This window comes from Vicugna pacos, chromosome 14 (assembly GCF_048564905.1).
Source record: "Vicugna pacos chromosome 14, VicPac4, whole genome shotgun sequence".
Taxonomy (NCBI): Eukaryota; Metazoa; Chordata; class Mammalia; order Artiodactyla; family Camelidae; genus Vicugna; species Vicugna pacos.
Genome location: NC_133000.1, coordinates 7957878 through 7984853, shown reverse-complemented (window position 1 = coordinate 7984853; position 26976 = coordinate 7957878). Strand labels below are relative to the sequence as shown.

General features: G+C 41.8%; 1 protein-coding gene across 9 annotated transcripts in view; it reads left to right on the top strand.

The window, feature by feature from the left end:
* STARD13 (StAR related lipid transfer domain containing 13) overlaps positions 1-26976 on the top strand; it is a 451023-nt gene that overhangs the window by 352451 nt on the left and 71596 nt on the right. The window contains exon 1 of one of the 9 annotated variants that reach the window (XM_072976114.1): positions 7023-7199. The exons of the other annotated variants lie outside the window; for them this stretch is intronic. The gene's annotated coding sequence lies outside the window, so the exon portion shown is untranslated. Of the gene's footprint in view, positions 1-7022; positions 7200-26976 lie in introns of those variants that run through there. 9 annotated transcript variants of the gene reach the window in all.

Sequence of the window (26976 nt, the reverse complement as noted above, 5' to 3'; positions counted from 1 at the left end):
AAAATAAGAATGTATCAGAGATGGGGGTGGTAGGTTGCCTTCATGTGAAAACATAATGGCTTCACAAAACTTCCCATTTTCAACAATACTAACATCAAAGTGAAAATTTATAATTTTGTAATGAAAAGTAGCATTTTTCCCCAGAAAAAGAAAAGGAATTAAATACATGAATTACATGACATTATATGATAGAAGTTATGTGATAATTTTACCTGTTGAAGAATATTAAATGCAAGAAAAGGGGTCTGTGGAGAGTTTGTTTTTAGAGCACAACATAAACTTGGGTTTGTTTGGTTTTCAACATTACCTGGAAGGTCTGCTACTGAAATTGTGTTGGAGGCACACGTAGCATCCTGAGAACCTGAGAACCACAAGTTGCAACTTGAAAATGGGTTCTGTGACCTCAGAGACTCTGGGAAGTCACAGAGCCCTCGTTGTGCACATCTGCTCCTGCCTGGCCTGTCTGCAGGACCCCTGCAGACTCCTACAAGTTGCTGCTTGCTTATGCTCCGAGTGCACGTGCACCTAAGCAACTCAGTAGCCAACACTGAAAGTACGACACTTCCATCACCACAAGTCAGAGAAACTCAGTCGTAGAAGGTGGTATTTATTTTCTGCTTAAAATGGGGTAAAAAAAAAAAAAAAGGCAGGCATACTCCAGATAGCTGTGTGCATGCTAGAGGGGTAGTCTGGCACCTGCTGCAGCCAGTCAAGGAACTGAATTCTACTTGATTAATCTTTTCACTTCTGAGTTTGTGTCATTACCCTTTCATCCACCTATTCTACCATACTTCCCAGGGTGTAAAACTATTGGAGAGGAACGTGAGGGACAGATCTGGCAAGGGACCCATCCAGAAAAGCACAGGCATTCTTTGGTCTGGCTGGCCTCCCTGGTACCATACTTTTGACCAAATAATCCCCTAGGTTTCATTGGGTTAAGCTAGTAGCTTTCTTGTTTGTTCATTTGAAGATCTCCAAGACATACTGTTCAGTGAGCAAAATAAGCTTTTGAATGATGCATATAATATGATTCTATTTCTATGAAAATAATTATCTAATGGGTGTACAATATGCATGTATATGTACATATATGTAGAAATGTGTGTATATTTTACACATACAAATATATGCACATATATATTATATATCCACATGTAAAAAGTTATAAATTATATTATATATTATATATATGAAGATAAAAAATTTGGGAAATAGATGCTAAACTGTTAATAGTGATTACCTCTAGGGAGGGAAGTAGAATTAGGAGTTGGAGATAAAAACAGACTTCTGTTTGAATTTTTACAATGTGTGTTATTTGGTGTAATTAAAATATTTTAAAGAAAAATACTTAAAGGTTATTTTTATTGCTTTTTAAAATGTGTTAGTCTTTGATTTCACTTTATGAAGATAACAAAAATGTATTTAAAGTGAATGAACCTATACTACAGGATGAGAACTGTATTTTCATATTTGTAATTATACTCATAGCATAAAGAAAACAATGTGTAGTAAATTTCTGGTGTGTTTTTTCTAATTTTTTTTTTCGGCCAAGAAATTGGTGAATTACTTAGAATCGAATATCTATACCAGATATGAGCAAAAGAAACATCTTTGTCGTGGGCTCTTTGGTCAAGCAAACTTTCAACTTTTGCTGATCTTCTTAAATGTCCTGTGGGTTCCATGCCTCATGCTGTCTTAATTAGTGAACAAACGTGGTCAAATTGGTCCTGCACAATTCTTAGTTTCTTTTTGCTGGGTAATGGTAGCCAAAGAAGAACTCTTGAGGCAAAAGAAGGTCAACCACTCACCCTAAAACCTCACAATCAAGTCATATTGATAACCCACTGTAGGACCAAATTCTGTCACGTACGTAGACATTTATTAACAATCAACACACCCACACCAACACACACACACACACACACACACATTAATGGGATCATGTAACCTGTGTACAAGCTTCAAGAAGTCCCAGGTTTTCACTTTCCTTAATATAAGCTTCAACCACAGCCTTACATAAAAGATTCAAAAGAGGCTTGAGGCAAACATCCAGATCCCAAAAGCAGATCTTTCAACCTTATACCTGTATCAGGTAAGCAGAACCTTCTAAAAAATCATGGCTGTCAAAGTGAACTAAAATTATCAAGCTGGTTGTATACAACTCTTAGCTTCTTTTTGGTAAATAAGGGTGGCCAAAGAAGCAAGTTTTGAGTCAAAAGAGGATGGACTACCACCCTCCCCCAAAACCCACAACCAAATCATGCTGATCACATGTCTAGGACAACTTAGGGACTTAGCCTGGGGCATTATCACCAGAGGTGCAGGTAGAGGTCTTAACTGGATCTTTACATTGGAATACTTTGAGCCAATCCATATTTTTTGAACATCTTAATTCCACCAAGCATGCTAGTCAACAGTAATAATTTTCACCAATTGAAACCCATTTTTGACACAGACTGCTAACTGTAGATTGTTGATGGAGTGATGGTACTAGCAGGGTTTGTACCAGCCGACTCTGGAGTACAGGCTACCTCTTTAGAAAGCCAGCTAGACTGCCTCAGACCTTGAATGCTTCATCAGGGTTATAGCTTAACCTAAATAACACACATGTAACATCAGCCATATGTGCTCAAGTGTTTTAAAGTAAATTGCAGATGAGTACTGCAATTAGCTTTTCTTGCAGGGAATTCTGTTTCTTGAATGGCAGTTAATCAGATTCAACCCTTTAAGTGTAGTCATAATCAACTATATTTTTAGATTCTCACTATGGAATGATAGATAACACGTATTGAACGTGCCATGCTCTGTCCCCAGCATTTTACGTATATCAACCCACTTAATCTTCACAATGCCCCTAAAAGGTGTACTATTGTTACCCAATTAACAAGGGGGAATCTCAAGCAATGTGTCCACGCTCACACAGCTTTGTACCTGGCAGAGTCAAGATTAGAACCCTGGCACCTGGGACACGAAGTGTAGTTTTTTCATTGCATGAAAAAAAGAACATGCTGTAATCCATGAAACCGTACTGCCCTCACCAGCTGCGAAATCGTACTCTTCATTTGCTCTCACACAGATTCTGTGCACGAGGCAAATTGTCCGTATGTTAAGTTGGAGAGGCTCTTGCCTTGATGTGCTGCATTCCTCTGTAGAGTTCCCATTTCCTCGGTGTGTCTTCCTCTCTGCAGAGCTGAGGAGAAATGTTTAATATTTGGGCCTGGCTCTGTGCAAAAAAGAAAACAAAATCCCCAAGGAGCCAAATCCGTTGCCTCTGAGATCCTTCCTGCGTTGCCCTTTCAAACAAAGCACGGCTGACACAAACCCCCAGGGTGTGCTGTTGAAGTTTCCCACCCCTTCTGTGAGGCTGGACTTCGCTTCTTGTATATGATCATTAAAGATGTCCTATCACTGAACAGGAGGGGATTGATGATTGAAATATCCGTCCCTAGCTTAAGGGTTACAAGACTGAGGACCAGCACATCAGTCCTAATTATTATTGCTGTGCTTGGTGTATGAACTTGTGCTGCACTTGGACCTGAGCATGGATATTGCTTGTGATGCTTAACTGACTTCTTATGCCTGGAGTTTGATAAAATAGGAAGCTTCAAGTGTCGTGCCATTTGCTTTGCCATCTGGTATAATCCTTAAAAACATTTTTGTCCCACACATGGATGGTCTTCCTTTTCAAGTACTGATTTTCCCAGGCACATGGGTGTCAGGCCTTTTGACCATGAACATGGGCAGGGCTAGATGAGGCAGGTTTCTGGCATCTTCAGCTTGATGGTTGTGGGCAAAGCCGACACATACAGTTGGGTAGGTTATACACTGCACAAATCTAGGTTGACCTGGTTCTGGGGAAGACAGGTGCCAATCTGAGAGTAAAATCCAAACCCCGAGGTCCCCACCCAGTGCTCATTCCAGTCCCCAATATTTTCCTTCCTTTGCCATAAATTCACTCCCTGCCTTCAACTTCTCTTCTGCACATACTCCTTAACCATGGGCTATCTGGTGCCTATCACCAATATTCTATGTCAGCTTTCTTATAGCTGCATATGTATTTTAAATGGTTGCATATAGTATTTCATTATATGAATGTACCTTAATTTATTTGTAAGTTCCCCATTGGTGGGTATTAAGGTAGTTTGCAATCTTTGACAATTACAAATATGCCGAAATGAAAACTTGTATATGTTTGTATATCTGTCTGCAAATATCTCCAGGAAAAATTCCTCAAGGTAGGGCTTTCTTTGACTCATCTCCTTTGACTCACTTATCTCTGCAGCTGCCTCTAGCACCCTTCCTTTTATTACCCTCATCCTCCAAGGTCGAGTCTTTATGGTCTTTTGCTGAAATTTTTACAGTAGACACTTAAGTGGGTCAACTGCCTACTCTCACCTTTATAATCTATCCTAAACATGGTTTCAGATCTCACTGCTTAGATTATATTACCCTTATGCTCAAAAAATCTCCAAAGGTTCATGATTGCTGATGGAACGTAGTATTAACTCCCCACACCCTTCCCAGCACTCAAGACCATTCCGCAGTACGGCTCCTCCTTGTCTTTGGCGTCTCCTACCCGTGACTCGCCTGCATGCCCCCTAGGCTCCAGCAGAACCAGGTGGTTCACTATTTCCAGAGCTTGCCTTGCTCTGTCTCTTTCTGTGCCTTAGCGCTCATTCTTCACTGTGGGTGTGTCCTTCTCTTCCAAGTGTCCTCACTCATCTCTGCCTGTGCAAATCCGTCCCAAACCTTAATGCTTGACCTTAAAGAGTCATGTTTTCTGGATTCTCCCACCCCGATCCCCCAGACTAGATGTGACCTTTTCCCCTTGAGCCCCAGCTGTGCTCTTCCTCTCCCCAGCTGTTCTCATATCCTGTTTTAGATTGTAATCCTTTGTGCCATTGTAAACCTGCTGCTGGAAGCATGTGTCCTCTGAGGTGCCTGGTACAATGCCTTGCACATTATAGGAGTAAAGAAGTATTCATTAGAAAAGATCTTCACAGTTGGTAAATTTCCTTTCCCCAAATTGGTATGATCCTTCAGCTTGTGGGAAAGAGATTTTACACCCAAAGCTATTATCAAAGTGAATGCACTTTCCAGTGTATTCAGTCGAGAGCACAGAAACGCACTGGCAGTGAGGACGCAGGCAGGGTGGGAGCACAGCCCGTCTCATCTGCCTTTCCTTACCCCTGGCCAGGTCCACAGCTGCCCTTGACACAGCCCACAGGGAGTAGGGTCCCTCTGGATTTGGAAAGCTTACTTCTTGACAGCCACAGCAAACAAGGACTTGCATCCCCTTTCGGGAAGAATTCACCCTAACAATCCATGTACTTTTATTAAAGGGATGTTTACAAACATCCTGATTCTTGACTCAGGATCCTTGTTGGCGGCTCTGGATGACACTCTCACGGGAGGAAGTGCTGAGGGGAGGTGGTGAGGGGCGAGTGTAGGAAGCTGGGTCAGATCTGGGGTCCGAGAACAAAGCCTCTCTCTTTCCAGTGACCCAGAAAGCCTCTTCCTGCATGTCTGAGGGCACTGGAAGGACACGCAGGTTGTCTCAGCCTGGAAGTTTCTGATTTTCCAACTCCAAGCCTGGGCTTCTCACAGTTACTACAGTGCCTCCTTCAGAGTGAGTAGCTCTTCTGAGGCTCCGCATCTCACTCATTCACTTACTCAACAGACACCAACTGTATACATTCCTGCTCTTAAGGGGCCCACAGACTAATGACAGATGACAGTTCCAGGATTCTTTTGTGAAACGTGGAAGGAGAACAAAGATTTTAGACTTACTACTCAACCCTACTCTGACGCATGCTCGCCACGTATTCCCTCACTGTCGAGTTCAGTGTTCATAATCTGAGTTCCTGTGATCCTCAGCGTGCCCTCCAGACCCTGCGCATTATTCCCAGGATCTTCTCACCTTAGCTTTTCTTATCACAGGCAGTGGTATTTTGTTTGGTACCATCCTTTGCCAGATTAAATATTTACACTTACTTCATATGCTCTCTGTTGTTGAAAAGAACAATACAAAAGTTGTATAATAATGATGAAGTATTTTATCATCTTCATTTAATTTTGCAATCACCTGTCAGGTCCCCAGAGCTTACTCTGTGCCGTTCGTGTTCAAGGACGCTGTCTGAGAAACAAAGCTGAGACTTGAATCCAGGTCTTCTGACTCTGGATGCGTGTGCAGTCTCTGCCTTATTTTAGTAACACAGGCACTATTGGCTATCAACGTGCAGCCCTTCTGCCTAAGGTTTGATTATTGTTGACTGTGCAGAATATGTAAGCCTAAAAATGCACCCTGTGTTGAACTGATTTACAGAGCAGACAGGTGTCACAGGTTCACCTCTGCCTGGGAGAGCAGGCTTCTCTTATGTAGAACCTGAACTGCATCTCATGCCTTCTCTTGATTCACAAGCTCATGGGTAGTAGAATGCCAGCAGATCCCGTCGCCTGGGGGTGTAATGTCATCTGAATGTGAGTGATGACCTCTATTTTAGGATAAAAAGCTACAGGTACACCCATTTTATAACGTCCTCTTCTGGCATTTTTTCCTTTTCCATTTTCTCCTTGAAATCAGTTTTCACAATGCTTAACGGGTCAAAAATCATTCCATCATGGGTGCACACTTGCTTGTGTGTGTGTGTTTCAGTCATGGGCACCTTCTTTTGGGTCTCATCAGGCATGGGAAAACCTAAGCCTGGTTAGAACGCTTCCTCCCGTGCTGTGACGTTTCAGGCGAACTTAACATGGGACTTGTTACATAACCCACATGCTTGGCACTGGCACAGGGGGACCCTCGGTGAGGATCACCCCTCTTGGTGTGTGCCAGACGACTGGTAGCTTTTTCCTCTAGTATGTGTCAGCTGCAGAGCCAGATTTAAAGGAGAGGATTTATAGGAAATCCAGCTGTGAGTTCTCATTTTTTTTTCTTAGAGCTGGAGGCGGGGCCAAAACTAACCTCAGACCAGGCACACCATTGATCAGGCTAGGATGATGTGGAACAGTCTCACAGACAGCAGCTAAGCACAGGGGAAATATTAGCTGGCAGAGATAACGAAGAGGAAACACTCAGTGACAGATGCACCATCTGTCAGTTTCAGAAGAGCAATTTTCAAGAAAGCAGAAAATGAAACGAAGAAGAGAGTGATTTTGTTTCAAAGGTACAGCACAGCCTAAGGACATTTTAAAACAAAGTAAGTTTGTGTTCCATAGAAGAGGTCCTGGCGGTGGGTAAGACAACAGTTACCTCCTATTTATACTGGCAGTTTTGTTATTTATACATAAAGTTTTCTTTGTGGTGTATTTGACATTTAGAAGGACATTCTTTTAACAAGAACTTGATTTAAAATTGAAAGCAGTACCTCTCATTTTGATTATTCACTTAAGAAATATTTGAAAGCTACAGTAAGATTTATTTTACTTTTATTTAACCTCAGAGAACTGTTTTTTTTTTTTTATCTCAGTTAGACTATAGATGTTAATATCAGGCTTTCTTTCTTTCTTTCTTTCTTTCTTTCTTTTTTTTGAACTATGGGCAAAATTACTTGTATCCTTCCTCGAAGGCAATTTAGTGAGAAAGTGCCCATCTCTCAGATTTAAGAGGCCGGCAGAAAATGCTGTCAATTGGATGTTTCATTCCCTGGGATCAGTTGCATAAATAGCCATCAGCATGACCTATACTTATATGTGCCTTTCCGAATAATGTTACTGTGTTAACATAGTTTTTAAAGGAAGCTGCTTCTGGATCTTCTTTATAAGCTACCATGTAAAACAATCCTGCCCTGTATGTTTAATACAGTTTTCAACCGTACTAATTTTAAAGCAAAGTGGGACTTGTGCTGTTTATTGTTATATGTTACATCTAAGAGGTCTGCGCTTGATGTCACATGTCATATGCTTTATTAGGCTGGGATTTGTCTAATTCCAAAGAGATATAAAGCAGTGATTTGGCAGGAGAAGCTTGTGTGAGCAATAGCTGAAAGGTTTGAGGGGGATCACAAGAGCCCCTGAATTAGAAAAAGGTGATTCTCTTACAATTCATACGGGCAAAAAAGGATTTATTTTGCATCGGCGTTAGCAGGCTGTCCAATCCAAACCAGAAGTGGAAGCCCTGGCAGTAAACGCGCAAAAGCAGAAACCACTCGGTGTTATGGCCCAATATGGATGTCAGAACTTTGTAGCATGTGTGGGAAAATGGCTGCAGTCCAACGTCTGGAATCATTTATCTTCTAGTGGAGTCCAGAAGACAACTGTTTTATGCATTTTACAGAAATCCTTGCTGATTGATTTCATTTACATAGAGCAAGCGCAGTGACTGATGGTGGGGCGGCTACAAGTGGGGGAGAAATATTGATCTATTTCTGCTTTTCCTGACATCCGGGTCTCATTAGTGTTCCTGGCACCTCTGAATGAGATTGTGCCATGACCAGTAACCATATGGTTTCTACAGGGCCCTTTCCACATGTTTCGTAATAAATGCCACACTGATGTCTTTTCTTACTGCGAGAGTCAGACACTGAAAGTTGAACATTTAATCTTACTGTCTTTTCGGAAGCTTAGCCTGTTTGCTGTAGCCTAGATTTGAAGATTGAGAGGAAGAACGTTAACAGGAGCGAGAGCTCTCTGTAGACTCACTGCAACTTACACAGTCATTTAGAGATGTGTGTGAGATAGTCTTTCTGAAATTCTGGAACATACTCTTTGTGGTATATAGTCTCGGATCTGTATCTGAATGTACCCCTAGAGGGTATCAGATACGCCAGCGAGTATATTCTGTGTGAACTAAACTCACGTGTGCTGATATATGCTGACATGTAACAGGGTAGCCTCAGGACCTGTTTTTTCTAATGTGTGAAAGAATATTTGCCAATTTCCAACAGGACCGGTGTCAGACCTGATGAAGACATTTAGCATTTATTGAAAGGACCAAGGTAACAATCAGAAGTCTTGGATTTCAGCCACTACCCTTGTGCTGCCTAACTTGGTCACCTTGAGGAAGATAGCTAACCTTTTCATAAATCTGTTTCACTGCTTAAAAATACTGTGAATAATCCTAGTCATCTCTTTGACTCCCAGAGACATTTCAAATGTCAACAAGATATTTATAATGTGTCTTGGGCTGTTGGTTTTTTATTATATATGCCATTTAGGAAGTTGCCTCTGTTGCCTTAGACTGAAAAAGCAGAAAAACTTTGGGTCACTAAAAACAAAATTCTGTAATTTCATACAGTAGTACTTTTGTTTCCAGTAGCTTACCCTTGAAGGTACTTGCAGCAATCTTTTCTTCTTTATGTGGAATCTCCCTTTGATTTTTCTCATCACAATTCCTGGCGTTGTGAAATACCAGGTATTTCTTCAAACAAGTTAAAGTTGTAGAAGTTGGGTTAAAATTGGTGCAATACTTTTTTGATCCACTATTCTTAAATATCTATATAATTTTTTAAATTCCTAATGTAAGGAAATGGATGATAGTGTAAAATAAATTACCCAATATTTTCTAACATTTTATATATACATATATAACATATTTAAATAAATACATGCTCATCTTCATATAAGAGATATATATGTGAATACACACACATATAGAGAGAGAGAGGGAGAGAGGAGAGAATCTTTCAAAATATTCCAATAAAAGCAATAGTATATAAAATATGGAAAGTGAAAGATAGGAGCCATTAGTGGGTTTTCATTAAACCATTTTCATTTTAAGTGATAAACGTGATAGCAGCTTAGAATAGTGCAAATGACATAGTCAGAGGTCAGACCTGCCAATCCCAGCTGTTAATATCACCACGCGCTAAACAAAACCATCCTCGTGGGCACCGTTCACTGAGGTGTTGAAGCACAGCCGCCCTGTACGCCACCCACTCAACTGTGTGACCCTGAGCAAGTCACTTAAGCCCTCCGACTTCTGCAATATGAGAATGAGAATGTACACACCATCACCTAAGGTTGTTGTGGGGGTCAAATGACATATTATACGTGAAAATGCTGTGACTTTAAAGTCACTTGGTTGCTTCCTGGAATATTCCTTTCCTCCCTTTCTTAACAAATCCTGCTCGTCATTCAGAGGCTTCTCTTGACCCTCTTCTGATCTCCTCCCTCTTTTGAACCCCTAGAGCCCTTCATGGGAGGAACTAACCAGTTTCCACCAAACTTCCTCTACTACTTTCTGTCATTCTCTTCATCTGCCAAGGCTGCCTCAACATTACCAACCTTGCAGCCTTCCCTAATATGCTCCCTCCTTCATCCATGGCTCCCAGAGTATAAACTTCTCCTGAAGTTCTTATCTTCTTCTACTTTATTCTTTTTTTACATGCAGCTCTCCTTTTGTGGGCTCCTCAGAGACAGGGAAGGCACCAACTTTCTTTGATTTTTCTGGTACTTTCCAAAGTTTCTCATAACGGGCTGGTATTCAAGGGGTGTCTGTAGAATGAATGAACATCAGTCTTTCCCCGTCTTTCTGAAAATGTTACCTAGTTTGTGATACACTATCATCACACACCTTTTGGGACAGAATCTGGGTATCCATTTGTGTGTCTGGAATAATTTGACCATCATAGTGTAATAGCATATAGATTGTTTTAGGCTGGAAAAGCCTTACATGTAATCACCAGTAGACAAATCATTCACCTACTAGTACTATTTGAGTCCTACTGATCACACATAGCTAACTAAAAATTAGAAATATCAATTAGCTGTCTCTATTTGGAGAGAGCCTTGATACCTGTGGCTAGATATGTTTTTTTTAAACGTATATACAACCATCTTCTTGAAAAGCAGCTTGACTGCATTTATCAAGACCCTCTCATCAGTAAATCCCCGTTCTAGGAAATTATCCTAAGGAAGTGGTTTAAAAAAAAAAGTAGACAAAAGCTTTCTGAACAAAGATGATTAACATGACGTTATTCATAAATAATACTAAAAATGGAAAATACGTTGACACTAGCATTATTTTAATAATCAGAATGAAGTTATAATAATCCAAAGTTTGCCTGATCAACTACATGTAATTGTGCTGACCTCGGTGCCGCCTTTTCTAGCTGTTTTGCATAGAACTAAGGATGAACTTGAAGCAATCAAGTTTAGCAGCTTCTTATCAGGCTGCTAGTTTTACTATTCTTTCTTTTTCAAATTTAGAAAATGTCAAAAACACAGTGATCTTTGAGGGCAAAGTTTTAAACTCTCTGAGGGAACAATAAACTTAGCATCAGGAGAGGCCTAAAAGGCCTGTCTTACCCATTTTTATTAAAAACTAGACTGTCACTGAGAGAAATGGAAATTCTAACTAGTTTAACTTTTCTTTTGAACTAAGGTTAAAAACAGTTAAAAAGGGAAAACTTGAGTCTACATGTTAAATGACTATGAAGAAAACTATGTGAATTGTGGAACCTTTTCCTAATCCCTCATTTAATCTCCTTTTACATGGAATAACTGGCAGACATTTCAGCATAATAGTTTTCTGCAAGTTATATCAGGATGAACCACGGGAAAACTGGAAATGAGCTCCTATCAAGTGAGCTGAGTCAGAAGCGTCGCTCTCTGTCCTGCAGCCCCGCTGATAAATTGGTCGGGGGCCTCGCTGCTGAGACCTGCTGTCCCGCACCTACCTCTTTGCTCAAGAGGGAAGGTTTTCTTTGTGCAGTTCTTGGGATAATCCTTGAAATGCATCCCCACTAACAGCGCCCCTCCCTGAAGCCCTCGGCAGAGAGGCCGAGCAGAGGACTGCTGGGGGGCAGAGCACTTCCTCAGGGGGCCTGTCAGTAAAGGGCGGATGAGCTTGCGCCTTCTTTAAAGATGTTTCTCAATGATCCTGTTCCGTGGGCTGCCCAATAAGTAATGCAAGTCCCTGCTTCAAGGAGTTCACTGTGTAAATGGTGAAGGAATGCCAGCTTCAAAAATGAATACAAATGCACTAATACACAGACAGACCCCCACATGGGTTGCAACCAAGCCCAGGAGTAAGGTCGGTGTGTCACTTTGGGGGTGGAGGGAACAGGGCAAGTGGGGTCCTGGGGGTTTATCCTACAGGAAATCTAAGTCTTCCTAATCAGGAAAGCTCCTTGAAATGGCCTCCTTCTTGTCAAGCAGTGAAAGGGTGAGGAGAAAGGCCTTCGCGGGGCCAGCAGGTGGTTAATGCCTTGCCAGTGGCTTCCATGCACAGGAGTGAAGGCGGTGGGTCTGTAGCCTGAGCTGCGCCAAGCTGGTTGTCTGAGCCAGAAGTGAGTGAGAGGGCGAGGTGCTGGAATCCTCTGGCCCAGGGAGCCCTTGCAGGATTCCAAGGAAGGGCGTGAGTGCAGCCAGCAGACCAGAGGGGAAGGAGGTCAATGTGGGCGTACTCTTCCCCCCAGCCTCTACAGAGGGGCCTCCCAGAGACCACAGACCGCTTACTCCGCAGTCTGCAAAGGGCCAGAAGACACCGTCTGAATTTGTTGCCCATGGGTCTAGAATTTAAACTCACTCTACTGCCTCAGCCAAAATTATGCTCTAAAAGCTTCTTGGAATTATTGATTCTCTACATTCCGCAAGAGAACAGTGATTTAGAACAATCTCCTGAGAACTAGCGTTCTTTCCACACATGCTTATTATCCTGCACGCTGGACCGTTTGTAGTGGGCCTGGCCAGCGAGCCACTATGTCCTCTGTGGGACAGGCCAGGGGAGCAGAAACCCAGCAAGCAGATGAGATATGCTTTCTTGAATTAACCATAAATTACTCCATGAAAAGAATCCTTGTGTAACACAGAGAGAGGCATTCTGACTGGTGTTCCTTGGGCCTTGAAAGTACTTGAATAAAACTACAAAATGATTAAACAACAATAGTGGGCGCTCAGTTTAAATGAGAGCAGTTTATTTTCAGCTGAGGATCAAACTCCAAATTAAATGATCTCTCTGTGCCAAGCGTTACAGCAGAGAGAAAAAAGATATCCATAGCTTTAGAGTTTACTGTTAGAGGTTCTACTTCATGCTGGTTTAAGCTATAATTTTATTTTTCTTTTCAGTCCCCCTGACATTCACTGATTTGGTGTTGGTATATTACTTCTATAAAGGATCTAAATGCTTATCTTACTACCGTTCCCTTGTCTCAAAATCCACAGCTAGCGGCATTGTGTATTTCATTTCAGCAAACCTTTATTGATCATCTACTATGTGTGAGGAACTATGAAAAGAAGACAGGCCTATAATGCCTGCTCAAGGACGTTATAGTCCCATCTTGGAGGCAGATACAGACACAATTCAAGGGATAAAGACTTTTATACTAATTAGAGGCACAGGGCAGTACACTATGGAGTACATGTTTAAATCTCATTGGACGAATGGGAAAGCTTTGCAGACAGTATGACACTTGAGCATGGCCTGGAAACACCAATAGATGTTAGTTGAGGGCAAAGTGGGAAACAGACACTCAGACACAAAAGGATGTATGTCAAAAAACACAAAGTCTATAAAGTGCCATATGTGTTCAAGAATAAATGTGTCATGCCCAGCGTGATGAGACTTTAGGTTGTATGGGGAGATAGCTGCGTGGAGAAAGGAAGCTGAAAAGCGAGAGGAAAATTGGAGAGGAAGCAGTAACACCATGCAAAGGTCCACTGTGATAATCCATCCATTCTTCCACTCAGTCATCAGATGTTAACTGGGTACCCATTGTGCCTTAGGCCCAATTTTAGGCTATGGCAATACATCAGTAAGCAAAACAGGAAAACAAAGTTTCCTGCCCTCGTGGAGCTTCCAGTCTAGTGGGGAAGACAGACAACGAGCAACATAAATAAACGATGTTTATTTTAGTGACAGTTGATGAAAAAGAATAAAACAGGACAAGGAGGTATAAATGTGAGCAAGAGGGATTAAATTTTGTGAAAAAGTGACTTGAGTGAAGATGTGAAGGAAGGAGAGTGAAAGAGAGTGTCTGTTGTGGATTCTGAGGCAAAAACACGTCAAATGGAGGAAGCAGTAAAGGCAAAGGGTCTGGTGCTCAAGAGTCGGCTGTCTAGTTGAGCCAGTGTTGGGCAGAAGGGGGAGGAAAGAGGGGAGCTGTTTCAACAGAAGCATCCCTCTGGGACTGGTGGGTTTGGTTAATAAGAGAGGAATCAAAGACGACTGGGGAGTAGGGTTTACACTAGATGACTCAGGTCCATGTACTTGGCGTTAAGACAGCTATGCAGGAATGTCCCGATGACCTCATCGAAGGAAGAAATGAAATCAGCCAAGAGTGAGTAAATTGCATGTGATGAGGGCTGGGAATTGGTAATCAGTGGCAAAGTTTTAGACTAGCTGCTGAGAGGAACAGGGAAGGAACCTTCCTGGGTGTGAATGAGGAGCAGTGCTTTCAGCCTAACCGTGGCTTGTTGAGAAGACCCGTGTTAGCACTTACTGCGCATGTAGTGCTGTGCTGAGTGCTGAACCGCGCTGAATGCTGAGTAGCGTGTGTTCCCTGACAGGGGAAAGGGAGCATCTCCAAATACAAACAATTTGTTCCTTTATCAGATTGTAGAGAACGAGATAGTATAACATGAAACACCTCACAACAAGCCCACTTGGGAGACAAACAGATTTTATTGGGCTGAATTTTAAGAGGTCCGTATATATTTTTTTAATTTTCTCTCCCCTTCTCTATAGAGTTGATTCCATTAGAATCAAATAGCTGTATTCTTCAATAATTTTAGCCCTGCCTAAATCTGTCTACAGGACTGAATTTGCAACCAATGTGCTCTGAGATGTGTCTCTTGGGATGTGGGTGTGCTCTGAATGGGTTATAGGTCTGCTGAAGGGACTAATCCCCTCAGCCCTTGGGCTGGCTGAGCAGGGCCTGGCATAGCCAGAGGCCCTGGTGAATAACCCTGGGCCTCCAGCGGCCTTGTAGTTTATCCCATTGTGCAGGACAAATACAGTGTGGGCCATGTTTTTAAAAAAAGGTTGGGAAGCGTACAATCCGAGACGGCCCTACAGTATGCCCGCTCTGTTCCCCAGCACAGTGGCTCCACCCTCTTTTGAACGTACATGCCTATCAATGACAAGGTTTTGAGCAGCGGTTCCAATGTATCTATCTACCTATCTGTATTTTACAAGTTATATACATGTTCCACTGTCACTGTCTCAAGTCAGCAAGGCCACGGTTCATCAGCAACTCCATACTTCTTATTTCAAATAATCTTCCAGACGATGTTAGTTACTCCAGCTGACTTCTTGTCTGGTCTGAGTATGTTTCCATCGTTCTCACCTTGTAGGTGTGACTGGTACAGTGCCGGTATTGCAGGCAGGGAAATTTCAGCTTTGTCACTTTCTTGTCGACTGCTTATGCTGGTAATTAATTTTATCTTCTCTCCCTGATTTCTCTGCAGGAATCTTTTTAAGTTGCTTCTCCATTTTGTGAGGGTTGGTTTGGTTCAAAGTAAGCAATGTATTCCTTATACTTTCTCAGTCGGGTACGTGTGTATTGCAGTACATCAGGACACATGGTGCTACTGAAAGTGAGCACGTGCATATGACTGTTACCATGCCAGCCCCCTACACCATCCAAGTCCCACCCACCCTCTAGAAGCCACCAGCAGGCTTGCAGCTTAAGTAAGGTTACCTTGTATCAAATCCCGATATTGAATCCTGGCATAGCAATTTATTTCTTAAAATATCTAAAAATACTTAAAGGAAATTGTGTTAAAATAAGCACAAACAGAAATTTCTAATATATTCATCTGTGTGCTATTTTGGAGACCATTGCCCTTGTGTCCTGTAAATATTCATTGCCTCTCTCCTTAACCTAATGATACAAGCTATGAGTTATGATGTGCTTCTCATCTGCCAACCACAGTGTAGATATCACCTCATTTCATCCGCACAGCCATCCTTTGAGGCAGGATTGTTATCTGCATTTTATAGATGAGAAAACTGAGGTTCAAAGAGATTCATTCATGTGTCTAAGGTGGCATTGCTTGTAAGAAAGGGACAGATGTGAAACGTAAGATCGTTCCAATCTTAATTACTGTCTTCCTTCTCTTAGGGTCTAGGGTAATAATTTCCAGTCTTGTGTCTAAAGAACTTAGTTCTAAAAAATAATGAATTTTGAGTTCTCAAGACACTCTTTGGGATAATATTGTCATAGGTGCTATATGTCAGTTTCCCACCTTAAGTTGTAGCACCATCTTGCCTGCTTTGTATCCATGCCACAAATCTAGTTGCTATGGCATCCCTCCTATTAGGAAAATATTTGTCGGCTCCAGGTGGCTGAGACATAGGCAGGCTTACTGAGTAAGAACGATGATTCGGCGAATTAAGGGGTAGCAGCTGAGAGAAACGCAAAGTCTGCAGGGCCTGGAGTGGCGGAGGCCAGGGGTTTCAGGTTGTGTTTCCGCCGCTTTAGAGCTTCAGGTTCCGGCAGCTGAGGTTGGGGGAGGAGCGGGGAGGAGGCTAAGTCTGCAGGGACGGAACTGGAGGCTGCAGAAACAGCATCCTTCCCGGGGGTTCATATGTTGCATTGGCGTAAATGGATGTGTTGTCCCAGGAAAATTCAGTTGCTACATCCAAAGTCGGGGCAGGATTAGGCGTTTTCACTGTCAGCCATTGATTTAAATCATCTCCTTGGTCTCCTTGAACATGATTACATCCAGATAATGCTCTCTTCCAGTAAGAAGGGAAGAACAAAGGGAAATAAATAAAACACAGTTTGCTCAAATCCCATGAAAGTTCTTGCACAAGAAGTGAAGCATGGGAAAATACGAGTTCTTTTATAAAAACAAGTTTTTCCTTGAAGTCACTACAAGACTGCAGTTCACATAACATATTGGTATGTGCATATGTTTATACAGGAGGGGGCTGTGTCACCAGAGAAATGTGAGTCAAAGTCTGTACGGTAGCTGTGGTCATTTTTTTAATGACTAACAGCATATATCATCTCCTTTTAAAAAAGCAGTTTATCATTTATTTCTCATTTTAAAAAAATCCATTTTTACTTTCTCCAAGGAAACCCATATCTGGGAATTTTTCTTTCTATCTTAATTGTTCGTTATTTTGAATTTGTGCTATATTCTGCCCCAAACTAACAAAGCATTATAGGTTTGAAAAGTTTTCTATTAACAAACATACAAGTTATGTCTAATTTATATTAAAGCAATTTCATCCTATGTTAAATACTTTAATTTTAATACTTTAAAGTGATGTTTAAGTACTTTCAAACGTAAAACAAATGCTGGTTAACCTATTTCATATTCTCTTACCATAAAAGAATCTACATTTCCAAAATACATAAATCGGGATTGGCTTTTTTGTGTGTCAAGATTCAGTCAGAACACTTCTTTACAGTGAAAAGGTTAACGTCCTTAGTAAACAGGATTTCATAGCAGAATATTTCCAAATGAAATATTAGCTAGCTGTCCATATTTAAATTAAAATTTATTTACAAAAACTCATTTAACACACAATTTTAAAGTAATGCTTAACATTTTTAACAATCTTAAATGTTTTTAAAAGTAAAGTATATTTATAGTTCAAAAATCATCAAATTTGTATTTATTTATTTATTTATCAGGTTATTAGGTATGGGCTGTGTCTATTGCCCATTCCTGTGGCTTTTCTGCTGAGTTGAATCAACTGAATATAAGTCCAGACTGAGGGACAAGGGGCCAAGAGAAGCATGTTTCTGTGTTCTTGCTTCTACCTAGGAAGAATTGTTTCTTTCTTCTACCCTATATAAGTAAAAATAAGCTCTAACAGTCCTTGAGATCTCAGGGATAATTCTGGACTAGTTACTAATTGAGAAAACAACAACATGAAACCTCAGCTTTAAAGGAACATTTTTGCTTCAGTCCTGAGAGGGAGAAAGCATAATCCTATCTCAACTTAGTTATCAGCACCATTAAAAATTCTGACTGGCTTGATAATCACCATGGAGCTGCAGAGTACTTAGCTGGTAGGTAGCTAAATTTAATTAATAGTACAGATTGTCAGATAAACCTCATTTGTTTTAGGGCTCTGTGTACTTTCTCTCCCCTGCCTCCCTAGTTAGGGTCCTCTTCTTTGTTTCCTTGTTTGCCCTCTGCAAGCTCTTGCACCGCAAAAACTCTGCAGCAGGACCACTTTGAGCAGCGTGGCGTCGCAGAAAGGAGGCAGGATTCTGGCTCAGAAGGATCTGGGTTCGAATCGTGACACCATCATTGGCACTATGCACGCTTTCCTACTGCTCGTCCCAAAAGTGGTGATGGTTTTTTTCTATCTTAGAGAGTCAGCAGGCTCAGATCACACCTGAGAAACTGCTTCTCTGCTTTCTCTGGGTTCATGTCCTGTAACTACACCATTCTGATGCCCTCGTTGTTTCTGCTCCTCTGACAGGAGCCCTAGTATTTCCACCTAGAACTTTCTGCAGGGAGTCAAGACCTTCAGAAAAATACTGTGTGATAATTCAGCTTTTCTCCTCCTTGTAATCACTGACAACCCTCGTTTTTATCAATATAAGTGCTGCCATGTAGGTGACCTTTGTTTCTGTTCCTTGGATTCTCAGTGCAGTGGTGACGTATGTATTTAATGGCTGATTAAAGTATGAATAAATATATGGGGGAATTATGTGAGTAGACTGTTTCTTTCCTTTGGTTGCTTAATTATTTATAATTTATATTCTATTTTTTTTCAAAAGGATTTAGAAGAGCTCTGCTGTGTATATTACTTACTCCCATTTAGTTGTGAATTTTAAGGACTAGAATTGGAGTGGAAGCCATTGGTTTGCCTTATAGCATCCCCATGGTGTGGCCTTGGCACCTTATTTAGCCTCTTGAAGCATTAGTTTCTTCCTGTATAAGATGGGGATGATCCTACCATTTTAGAGGTTATTGTGAGGATTAAATGAGCCGTCGCATATGAGAGCATAAAGCATTTAGCATCAGTGCCCAGCACACAATATCAACAGTAACAATGCAGACACCTTCTAGCAGAATATTTGAGCAGCATGAGAGAGAATCTAAACAAGAATCGGATGCTGTGGGCCCTATAAACCTTCCTCATATAATTTATATCAGGGAGAACATTCGTGAATATGCATTTTAAAAACTGCAATATTCTAGGGACAATATTTATTTCAAAGAAAACAAATTCCAGTAACAAGTGTGCATGATCATGATAAACAAATTAAGGAATAATGGAAGCAAAGTTACTAATATACAGTTAGACTCTAAGTAGCTTATTCCCCATTTAGCAAATACTCCAATTATAGCAAATGTTTATCTCCAGTCAAACTAAAAGATGCCTAAAGTCTTCACGGGCTCGAGATTTTTTTTTTCTCTTTGGCCTTTCCAATAATAACTATTTAGTAAGTTGCCAAAACAAGTTTTACCACTGTGTGCCTGACATGGTGTCAGATGCTGTGTGAACTGCTGAAAAATGGAGCGGCTCCAATTCACAGATTCCTGTAACTCCATTTCAGAGAAAGCAGTTCAAGGCATAGGCACCAAGGGCCAGATGGCCTGGCTGATTTGCAGGCTGCGTGCAGTATGAGGTCATTTACCCAGACACTTTAATAACTATCTTATAATAACTGACTGCCTTAAAAAAATACACTTTTATTCATCTCCCTACAGTCAGTATCCTGTCTGTCTTCTTGTCTTTATTAGAATTGGACAACAAAACAAAGAAAGAGCAGAAATACTACATTTAAGAATAAAATTGAAAAAGAGGAACCAGTAGGGGTTGATGTCCGGGACAAAGACCCAGAGCTGCGGCTGTGGTTTCCCAGGATGCTTTGCTTGCTGGGTCAGAGACCACAGTATGAAATCACATAAACAGTCTGGATTCGAGCGCATCAGCAGTGCTTTCCTAGCAACAAAGTGTTAGACCAACCTTACCTCTCCTGCGACGGTGCTACAGGTTTCCCTGGATTGTTAGCCTGGGTGTGGCTATGGTCTGCAATCATGTAGCCAGAACATAGGTCCAGTCTATCTTCTCTGGAGTCCTCTCACATTGTTCTGAAGAGGCACTGGCCTCACTGATGTCTGATATTGTCAGCATAACATTTCACCTTACAAATCAGCATTTTGGAGCACTCAAAGAGACCTCATCTTACTGGCGATAATACTGGATCAGAGAGATTAGTGTTGTGCCCACAGTCACACAGCCAGCTGTCTCCTTGATCATTTTATTTGGCATCTCTTGCCTCTCCTTTGGGGCAAAACCTTGTTCCATAAAAGTCTTTGATTCCTACAGGCTCTCTTTTTTTTCCCCTAATTTCCTGAATATATATGTTTCCCCCTCCCCCCCCAAAAATTAAAAGGACAATTTTATAAACCTCTTGGTAACAATAGCTAAACTATGACTAAGCAAATTAAAACAAGTAAATAAATTCAAAGCCTTCTGAAATTACTTAGCTTCACAGCTAGTAATCCATGGTGGGCCAATCGTCAAAGCTTCCCAAAGAAAAATACATTTAAAAAGTTAAAAATCGTGTATATAGTTTTTTCTTTAACATGGCTTCAGTCTAGTAACTGTTTTTATGTCATAACTTATTAAAATAAATATACTTTGTAAATTGTTTACAAAATTCCAAAGCCTTTTTTGAAAACTTGAGTATAATAATGCATTGGAATAACAGTGGGTTTTGTTTCTTTCTTTCTTTCTTTGTTCTGAATGCTTGGATTTTTTAAAAGAATATGTTACTTATATTGGCACACTGAGAGATGTCTGCAGTATTCCAACTGTATCCTCTATTTTTGGTCTATCACGGGGGTGGTGCTAAGAGCCACGGGCTTAAAAATATTTGGGGTTTTGTTTGGGGGCCTATCTCAGTACCTCTTTAAAATATTTGTTAAATAAAACGAGTTCAGGGCAAAATGAAGCCCAAACAGGCATTCATTAACTACAGTGAACTTTAGCCAAATATTTACTCGTGGGTGATCACGGGGTACCTAGCACAGTGACAAGCTTGTTTTATCCCGGAGGGGGGTGGGAAGCTAAATTTTAAAATAACATAAATTTAGAGTTAGATTTGGCATCATCCTTTTTGCAGTAGTGTTTAAAGTGATTTACAGTGGGCGGAAGTTGAAAGAAAGGTGAGCCTTAAAGTGGTCATTTTAGTCGATGACTGTCATTGAACTGCTAGAAATCCAGAATACCCTGGACAGGACAAAGGGTGCAGAGAGCCATTTTGTAGATGGGAGAGGAATGGAGCCAAGCAAAAAAACTACTCAGTTAAAATTGAGAAACTGTCAAAATTTCCGACTTGAGCAATTGCTAAGAACTGGACACCATCCATAATAAGGGCACCAATATATAGAAACAGGAAAGACGAACAATAGGTTCTTTCTTTGTCAGAAGGTCACTCGTACACAGTAGCCAGGTAATCAAATACCAGTGTCCTGGATCCAGTGCTAGACTGACTGTCCACGTGCCAGCCAGAGGACTGCATTTGTTTAGGTAATTAGGAAAGACAGCTTATTGCTGGAGTTCCTTCCTTTTTTCCTTCTTCTCTCCTTCCCTTCCTCCCTCCCTCTCTTGCCTCTTTTTTAATAACTAAAAATCTGTTCTATCTAACCATTAAATACTAGTGTTAAAAGACAAAGCCACTTTGGAGATTCCAACCACATTTTAAATGTACTGCTATCACCTCTTGCAAATATACTGAAGGTGTTCTTAAAATCTTGATTTGCAGCACTTTCTTATGATTTTATGAGGCACCAAGTTATTCCTGGTGTTAATTTTTAAACAATAAAAAGAAAGGAAACGAAACATTATTGAATGACAGAAGAGAAACATAAAAACAAGGTGTGGAATCATTGGCATACCCCTGGCAGTCCCTAAGCATCAGTCCCAGCATCTGGTCACAATTATTTAAAAAGGAAACACCAAGTGTTGTCTTAGTATTTCATAGTCAAACCTAGAAAGCAAGTTTAGCCTGAAAAGAAATATAAATATATAAGGGATTTGTGGGGTCTGTTACTAAGTCAAAGTATCTTACCATGTGTCATTTTCATGGACTCAAGAGCTAGTCTGATGGGGGCAAGAAGTTTCTTTATGGAGAGAACATGGAGCCAGGAAACCTGCCCACAGTTAGTGTCCCCTCATTAAAGTCTGGATAACCCTGAACTGTTTTTTAAATGCATTTGATTCTGTAAAACTGATGAGCAGTGAAATAAACCTGTTCAATCAACTGAGATCTAATTTACGTTCAGGGATGGAGGGGTAAGTTGGGCAGAAGGGACTCAATGGAAACCTTTTCAAAAGAAGCTATTTCACAATCTTTCTTAGTGTGCAGTGCATATTGAAAGTTGGATGCTTTCCATGAAAACAAAAATAGACATAAAAGACAAAAGAGTTTTTGAGTAATATTTAGAGTGACATTGATTATGTGTGTGTAGGAGCAAATCATCCCCAGAAGTTTTTGCTCAGAATTAACTTTCTGTGTGCATTTTGATTCTTTATGTACATATGCGTATGACTCATTTAGCATCCATTGTTCCATAAACACTGGCCAGATACCTACTCTTTTTCAGGCATAAAGGGATATTCTTTTCCAATCATGGGGGATTCAATGTCAAATAAGACAGAGGTCCCTGTCCTCAAAGTGTCGCAATCTCAACCAGCTAAAAGTTTCTTACCTGCTCACGTTGAGGATAAGACATTTCTCCAGACATAGATCAACTGAGGCTCTCCGGACTCAACACGAAGCTCTTGGGCACTGGCACATCTCCTGGTGGGTGGAGAAGGGCGGGGTGGTAGATCACATGGCAGATTTACCCACAGGCCCCTGCAAAGAACTCCTTCACAGGCCTCCCTACAAGGGAGGCTGGCAGTCATAGTCCACCCATGTGTTTGTTTTCCTCTCTGCCACAGTATTATTTTTAAATTCTCAATTTAAAAATATTTACCATTGTAGAACTTTTCCCTTGGTGAAAAACTGACCTAGAAAGCTAAGACTCATGTCCAGCTTATTAATATTAATGGCAAATAAGGTGCCCGTCCCACCACTTATTTTTAAGTAGTCTCAGATTTGCCCCATCAGACTTTTCATGTATGTAAGATTGATGGATTTGCTTTTTATGTCTTTTTATCCTCCATCCTTTCTGAAGTTGCAAATAGGCAGTGGAAGGGTGAAGAGGGGAATCAGGATCCTGGAGGGAAATCTAGTGGTAAATAATGCTCACCTCAGCTCATTACCGTGATGGCGATAATTATCTGCTAAACACTCAAGAACCGGCAGTGCTCGGCAGCTCCCTCTCTAATACAGACGGAGGCGGGAGAGGGACTCCTCTGCCCTCTGCCTGCCTTCCAGGCGTCCCTCCCCCTCCCAGTCCTCCTCATGACCCCCCCGTCTGAGGCGTCTGAGGCCGTCACAGGAGGGGAAGTTCAGCCCCAAGTTTAAAGGACAGGAAGTGACTCACGCTGCCCCCAGGGGTCAGGTGAGTGGGTAGTGAGGGAAGGCTGGGAGAGAGAGTTCCAGATTCAAAAAGCAGCGCAGATGGGAGAGTGGCCAGGGCTGGAATTTCAGAAATGACAGTGACATCAGCACTAGGGACACTCCCCCGCTTTCCCAGACAAGCATCTCAAAGCACCGCTGTGAACTGTTTCCCATCTATTTTCACAGCATGGTTGACAACAAGGAGGTATCTATGAAACCTAAAAAGAATGGTTGTGAATCCTCGGAGCAAAATTTCACAGGGGGTTTCTGGCAGAATTTATTGGCAATTTAGTGCTGTCTAGGTTTTTGCTAATAGAAACCATTATGCCAAAGAGAATTTTAAAACCTAGAATTCGGTAGACCGAAGAGGTATGGAGTTGCTTTTGTATTTTGCTGACTTGGAGTTATTAACTTCCAATACTCTAAATTTGCTGCTACCATTATTGTGTTATGAAGTAACTGGCACTACGGACTATGTAACTAACAACATACTGTTTAGACTCTAAATAGAAACCACAGTTGATGGAGAAGAGAGGTGAAAAATTTGAAGTGGTTATGAACATGGTCCATTAGTACCACCATGATGCACGAGGGCACTTTTTGCACCAAAGGGAGGGTTAGGACCTCATCTGAGTGGGACATGCTCCACTTTACGTTTTGTTCTATTTAGGGGTTTGATTCATGAGAAAGCGTGTGGTTCTTTCTGTCCCAAACAAAACCCTTTCTCCCTGTGACTGTGTTTCCAGGCTGTGATGCAAATCCATGGTGTTCCTGTTTCAGTGTGAGTGAAAACAACAAGGAAAGGAAGTGCGGAGGTTTGGAATCTTTGCTGATGCTTCACAGGTCACTGGGGAGCAGTGAGGTTCTTCCCCACCATCAGTGGCTGGAAGCATGAGAGAGGACTATCGTTTACTTCTTGCTCTAAGTTTCTTTGAGCTTGTGTGCTAGAAGCTTCCTCAGTTCACCGCACAGACATTAATCAAGCCCCTTTGAGGTGCTGGGCATTGTGCTGGCACAGGCTATGCAAAGACCGTGCCTGTGAAGGGAAACAGCAAAGCAGAATAAACCGAGCGTCCCAGTGCCAGTGCCGGAGTACGTGCTGGGCCAGGCGTACACAGACGGTGCCCGGGAGAGACGGGGAGAGCTCCTCACCTGAGAGGCAGGGAGCAGTGGTCAGGACAGACTTCACAGGGAAGGTTACACTAGAGCTGAGAAGGAAATAGAGGGGGGAGGAAGAGTAAGAATGAGCTGGTCAGATCACAGGGAGCAAGTCATTCTAGACTTAGGAAAAGTACTGACAGGGAGCAGAGGATGGGGGTGGCTGGAGGGGGCAGTTTTCGGGAGCTGTGAGTTAGTCGGTACCTCCCGGGCCAGGCCATGTGCCCAGCAGAGACTTGGGACACGCCAGGGACCCACGCTGAGCTGGAGAGTTGTACGCTGTCCTCTGAAGTTCGCATTTTACTTTGGAAGGATCTGAGAGCCCTGAAGGATTTTAAGCAGCAGAGTGAGTGATCAAATTTGGGTTCTCTGTCTGAAGTTATCTTTGAAGGGGGCTGGTTACATTCCCGAATAAAATGCCCAAATTGCCTTCAGAATGTCGCAGCTCCTGCTATTTTGTAGAAATGTATTTAAGAAGGTCTGTGTTTTCAAGCCAGCATTCTGTGTTGCTGAGCAGATCCTGCCACTGTCTTGTGGTCTTAAGCTTGACCAGTAGTCAGCTGTCCATTGCCTTCTGCGTCTCAGTTCGTTCTAGTCGAACCTCCAGGTCCAGCAATGTCATCCTGTCTCGAGTGGAGTTGGAATTTTCTTGAGCCTCACATTTTCTAGTGTTTAGGGACACTGCTATTAAAATATAATGATAAATCATCTCTCTGAAAGTGAAAATTCTTTTTAAAATTTACATCTGAGCCCCTTCAGCCCCGCAGAATGTCCCGGAGTATAAAAGCTACAGGAGGGTACGTCTTGGAGCACTGGTTTTCTTAAAATTTGAGGGAAAGCTTTCTGTAGTAAAATAAGTGTGGGCATGTTCTACTTGTCCTCTATAAAGGTGGAAATGTCAAATAAATTCATAGAGGACACCTGTTTATTTTCTTCTGCCATTTGACTATGTCAGTGGGAAATATGAAAGGTACTCATTTCAGTCGATAATAATAGCTCCAGTTTTTAAGTGCCTGCTTTTTGTCAATGTACGTAATTTATTTTGTTCAACAAATGTAAACACAGAGTCAAGTCCAAAGCCCTGTGCCAGGAACCAGGATTACAGCAGTAAACAAAATGCCCTTCCTTGGCCTGGAGTTTCTCTCACATTCTTAAGCTGCTCTGAAGAGTATATGTAACATGGTGCACATTTTCTGGATGAGGAAACTGAGACTTTGAGGTTTGATACTTGAGTTTTGCTCAGGGACCCCTCCAGTCAGCCCATCCTCCACTCTGCCCTCCACTGCTACCCTCAGGGGGGCTCGGATCTCAGCTTGCTTTCTTCGTTCCCTTATCTGTTCCTGCCTTTACTTTATCCACTGGAGATATTCATTCCTTTCCCCCAGGCTGCTTTCCGGTCTTTAGAAATGAACAAGGGCTATCAATCATCATCATCATCAATCATCAACTGGCCCATATACAAGCTACTTTTATATTAGCTACTAACAGTGGCCGTAACAGCCACAACCACCACAAACCTATACTGAGCCCCTACTGTTTACAAATTCTCTGTGCTCAGACTTTAAGTTAACAGAGAGATGGAATTCATGATTACATATAACAGGTCAAATCATTCAAGATGGCCAGAGATCATGGAGTGGTAGAGACCGTAAGTAGGTTTAGGGAAGGCTTCTTGGAGGAGGTGTCCAACAATCTACATCTTCAAGGAAGGAGATGCTTTAACTAAGCAGAGTAATTTACTCACAGGAAGGTCTTCTCGGCAGACTCAACTAAATCTAGTGTCCAAATAAGGTCACTCCAGTACGCCACACATTTTCCCTCTGCTCCTAAGAACCAAAATAGTCATAGCTGCGTGTAGTTATGTTTCAGGAGAAGGGATTTCTCTACTCTAGTGTGGTTACATTTCAGGAGAGGCATTACTCTACTCTAATTGAAGGCATAACCTCTTCCCCCGGGTGCCGTCGTGGACTGACTGGATGATTCCTTTGGAGGTACGAGTGGGGCAGCCTCAGGGAGCTGGGTTTCCACCGGGGCATATCCAGGGAGATCTTGGGTGGTCCAGACTGAATGAGGCCCCAGTCTGCTCCTGAGGGCACATGAGCCTTTTTGCTCATCACCAGAAACACCCTCCTTCTCCCAGAGTAGTCCGGATTGGGAATGACTCTGGACCAAATCTGACTTCCCAACCCTATTCCAAATCCATCCGGAAAGCCTCTAAGTTGCATGAGATTTCATGTCTTTGATTTGTTATTGATTAAGACTGGGGCTGGCGCTCAGTTCATCCTCAGGCCCAGCAGCAGTACCAGCAGAGTTCTCAATGGAGTGGAACAGAAAGCTATGACAACCCAGTAGGTGCCTCTCAGCCTCTTTCAATCAAATAATAAAGGAGAAAAAAGCAAGAGAGGTTTTCCAGGGTCCAGAGTTACCTTCGCCAAAGACCTTT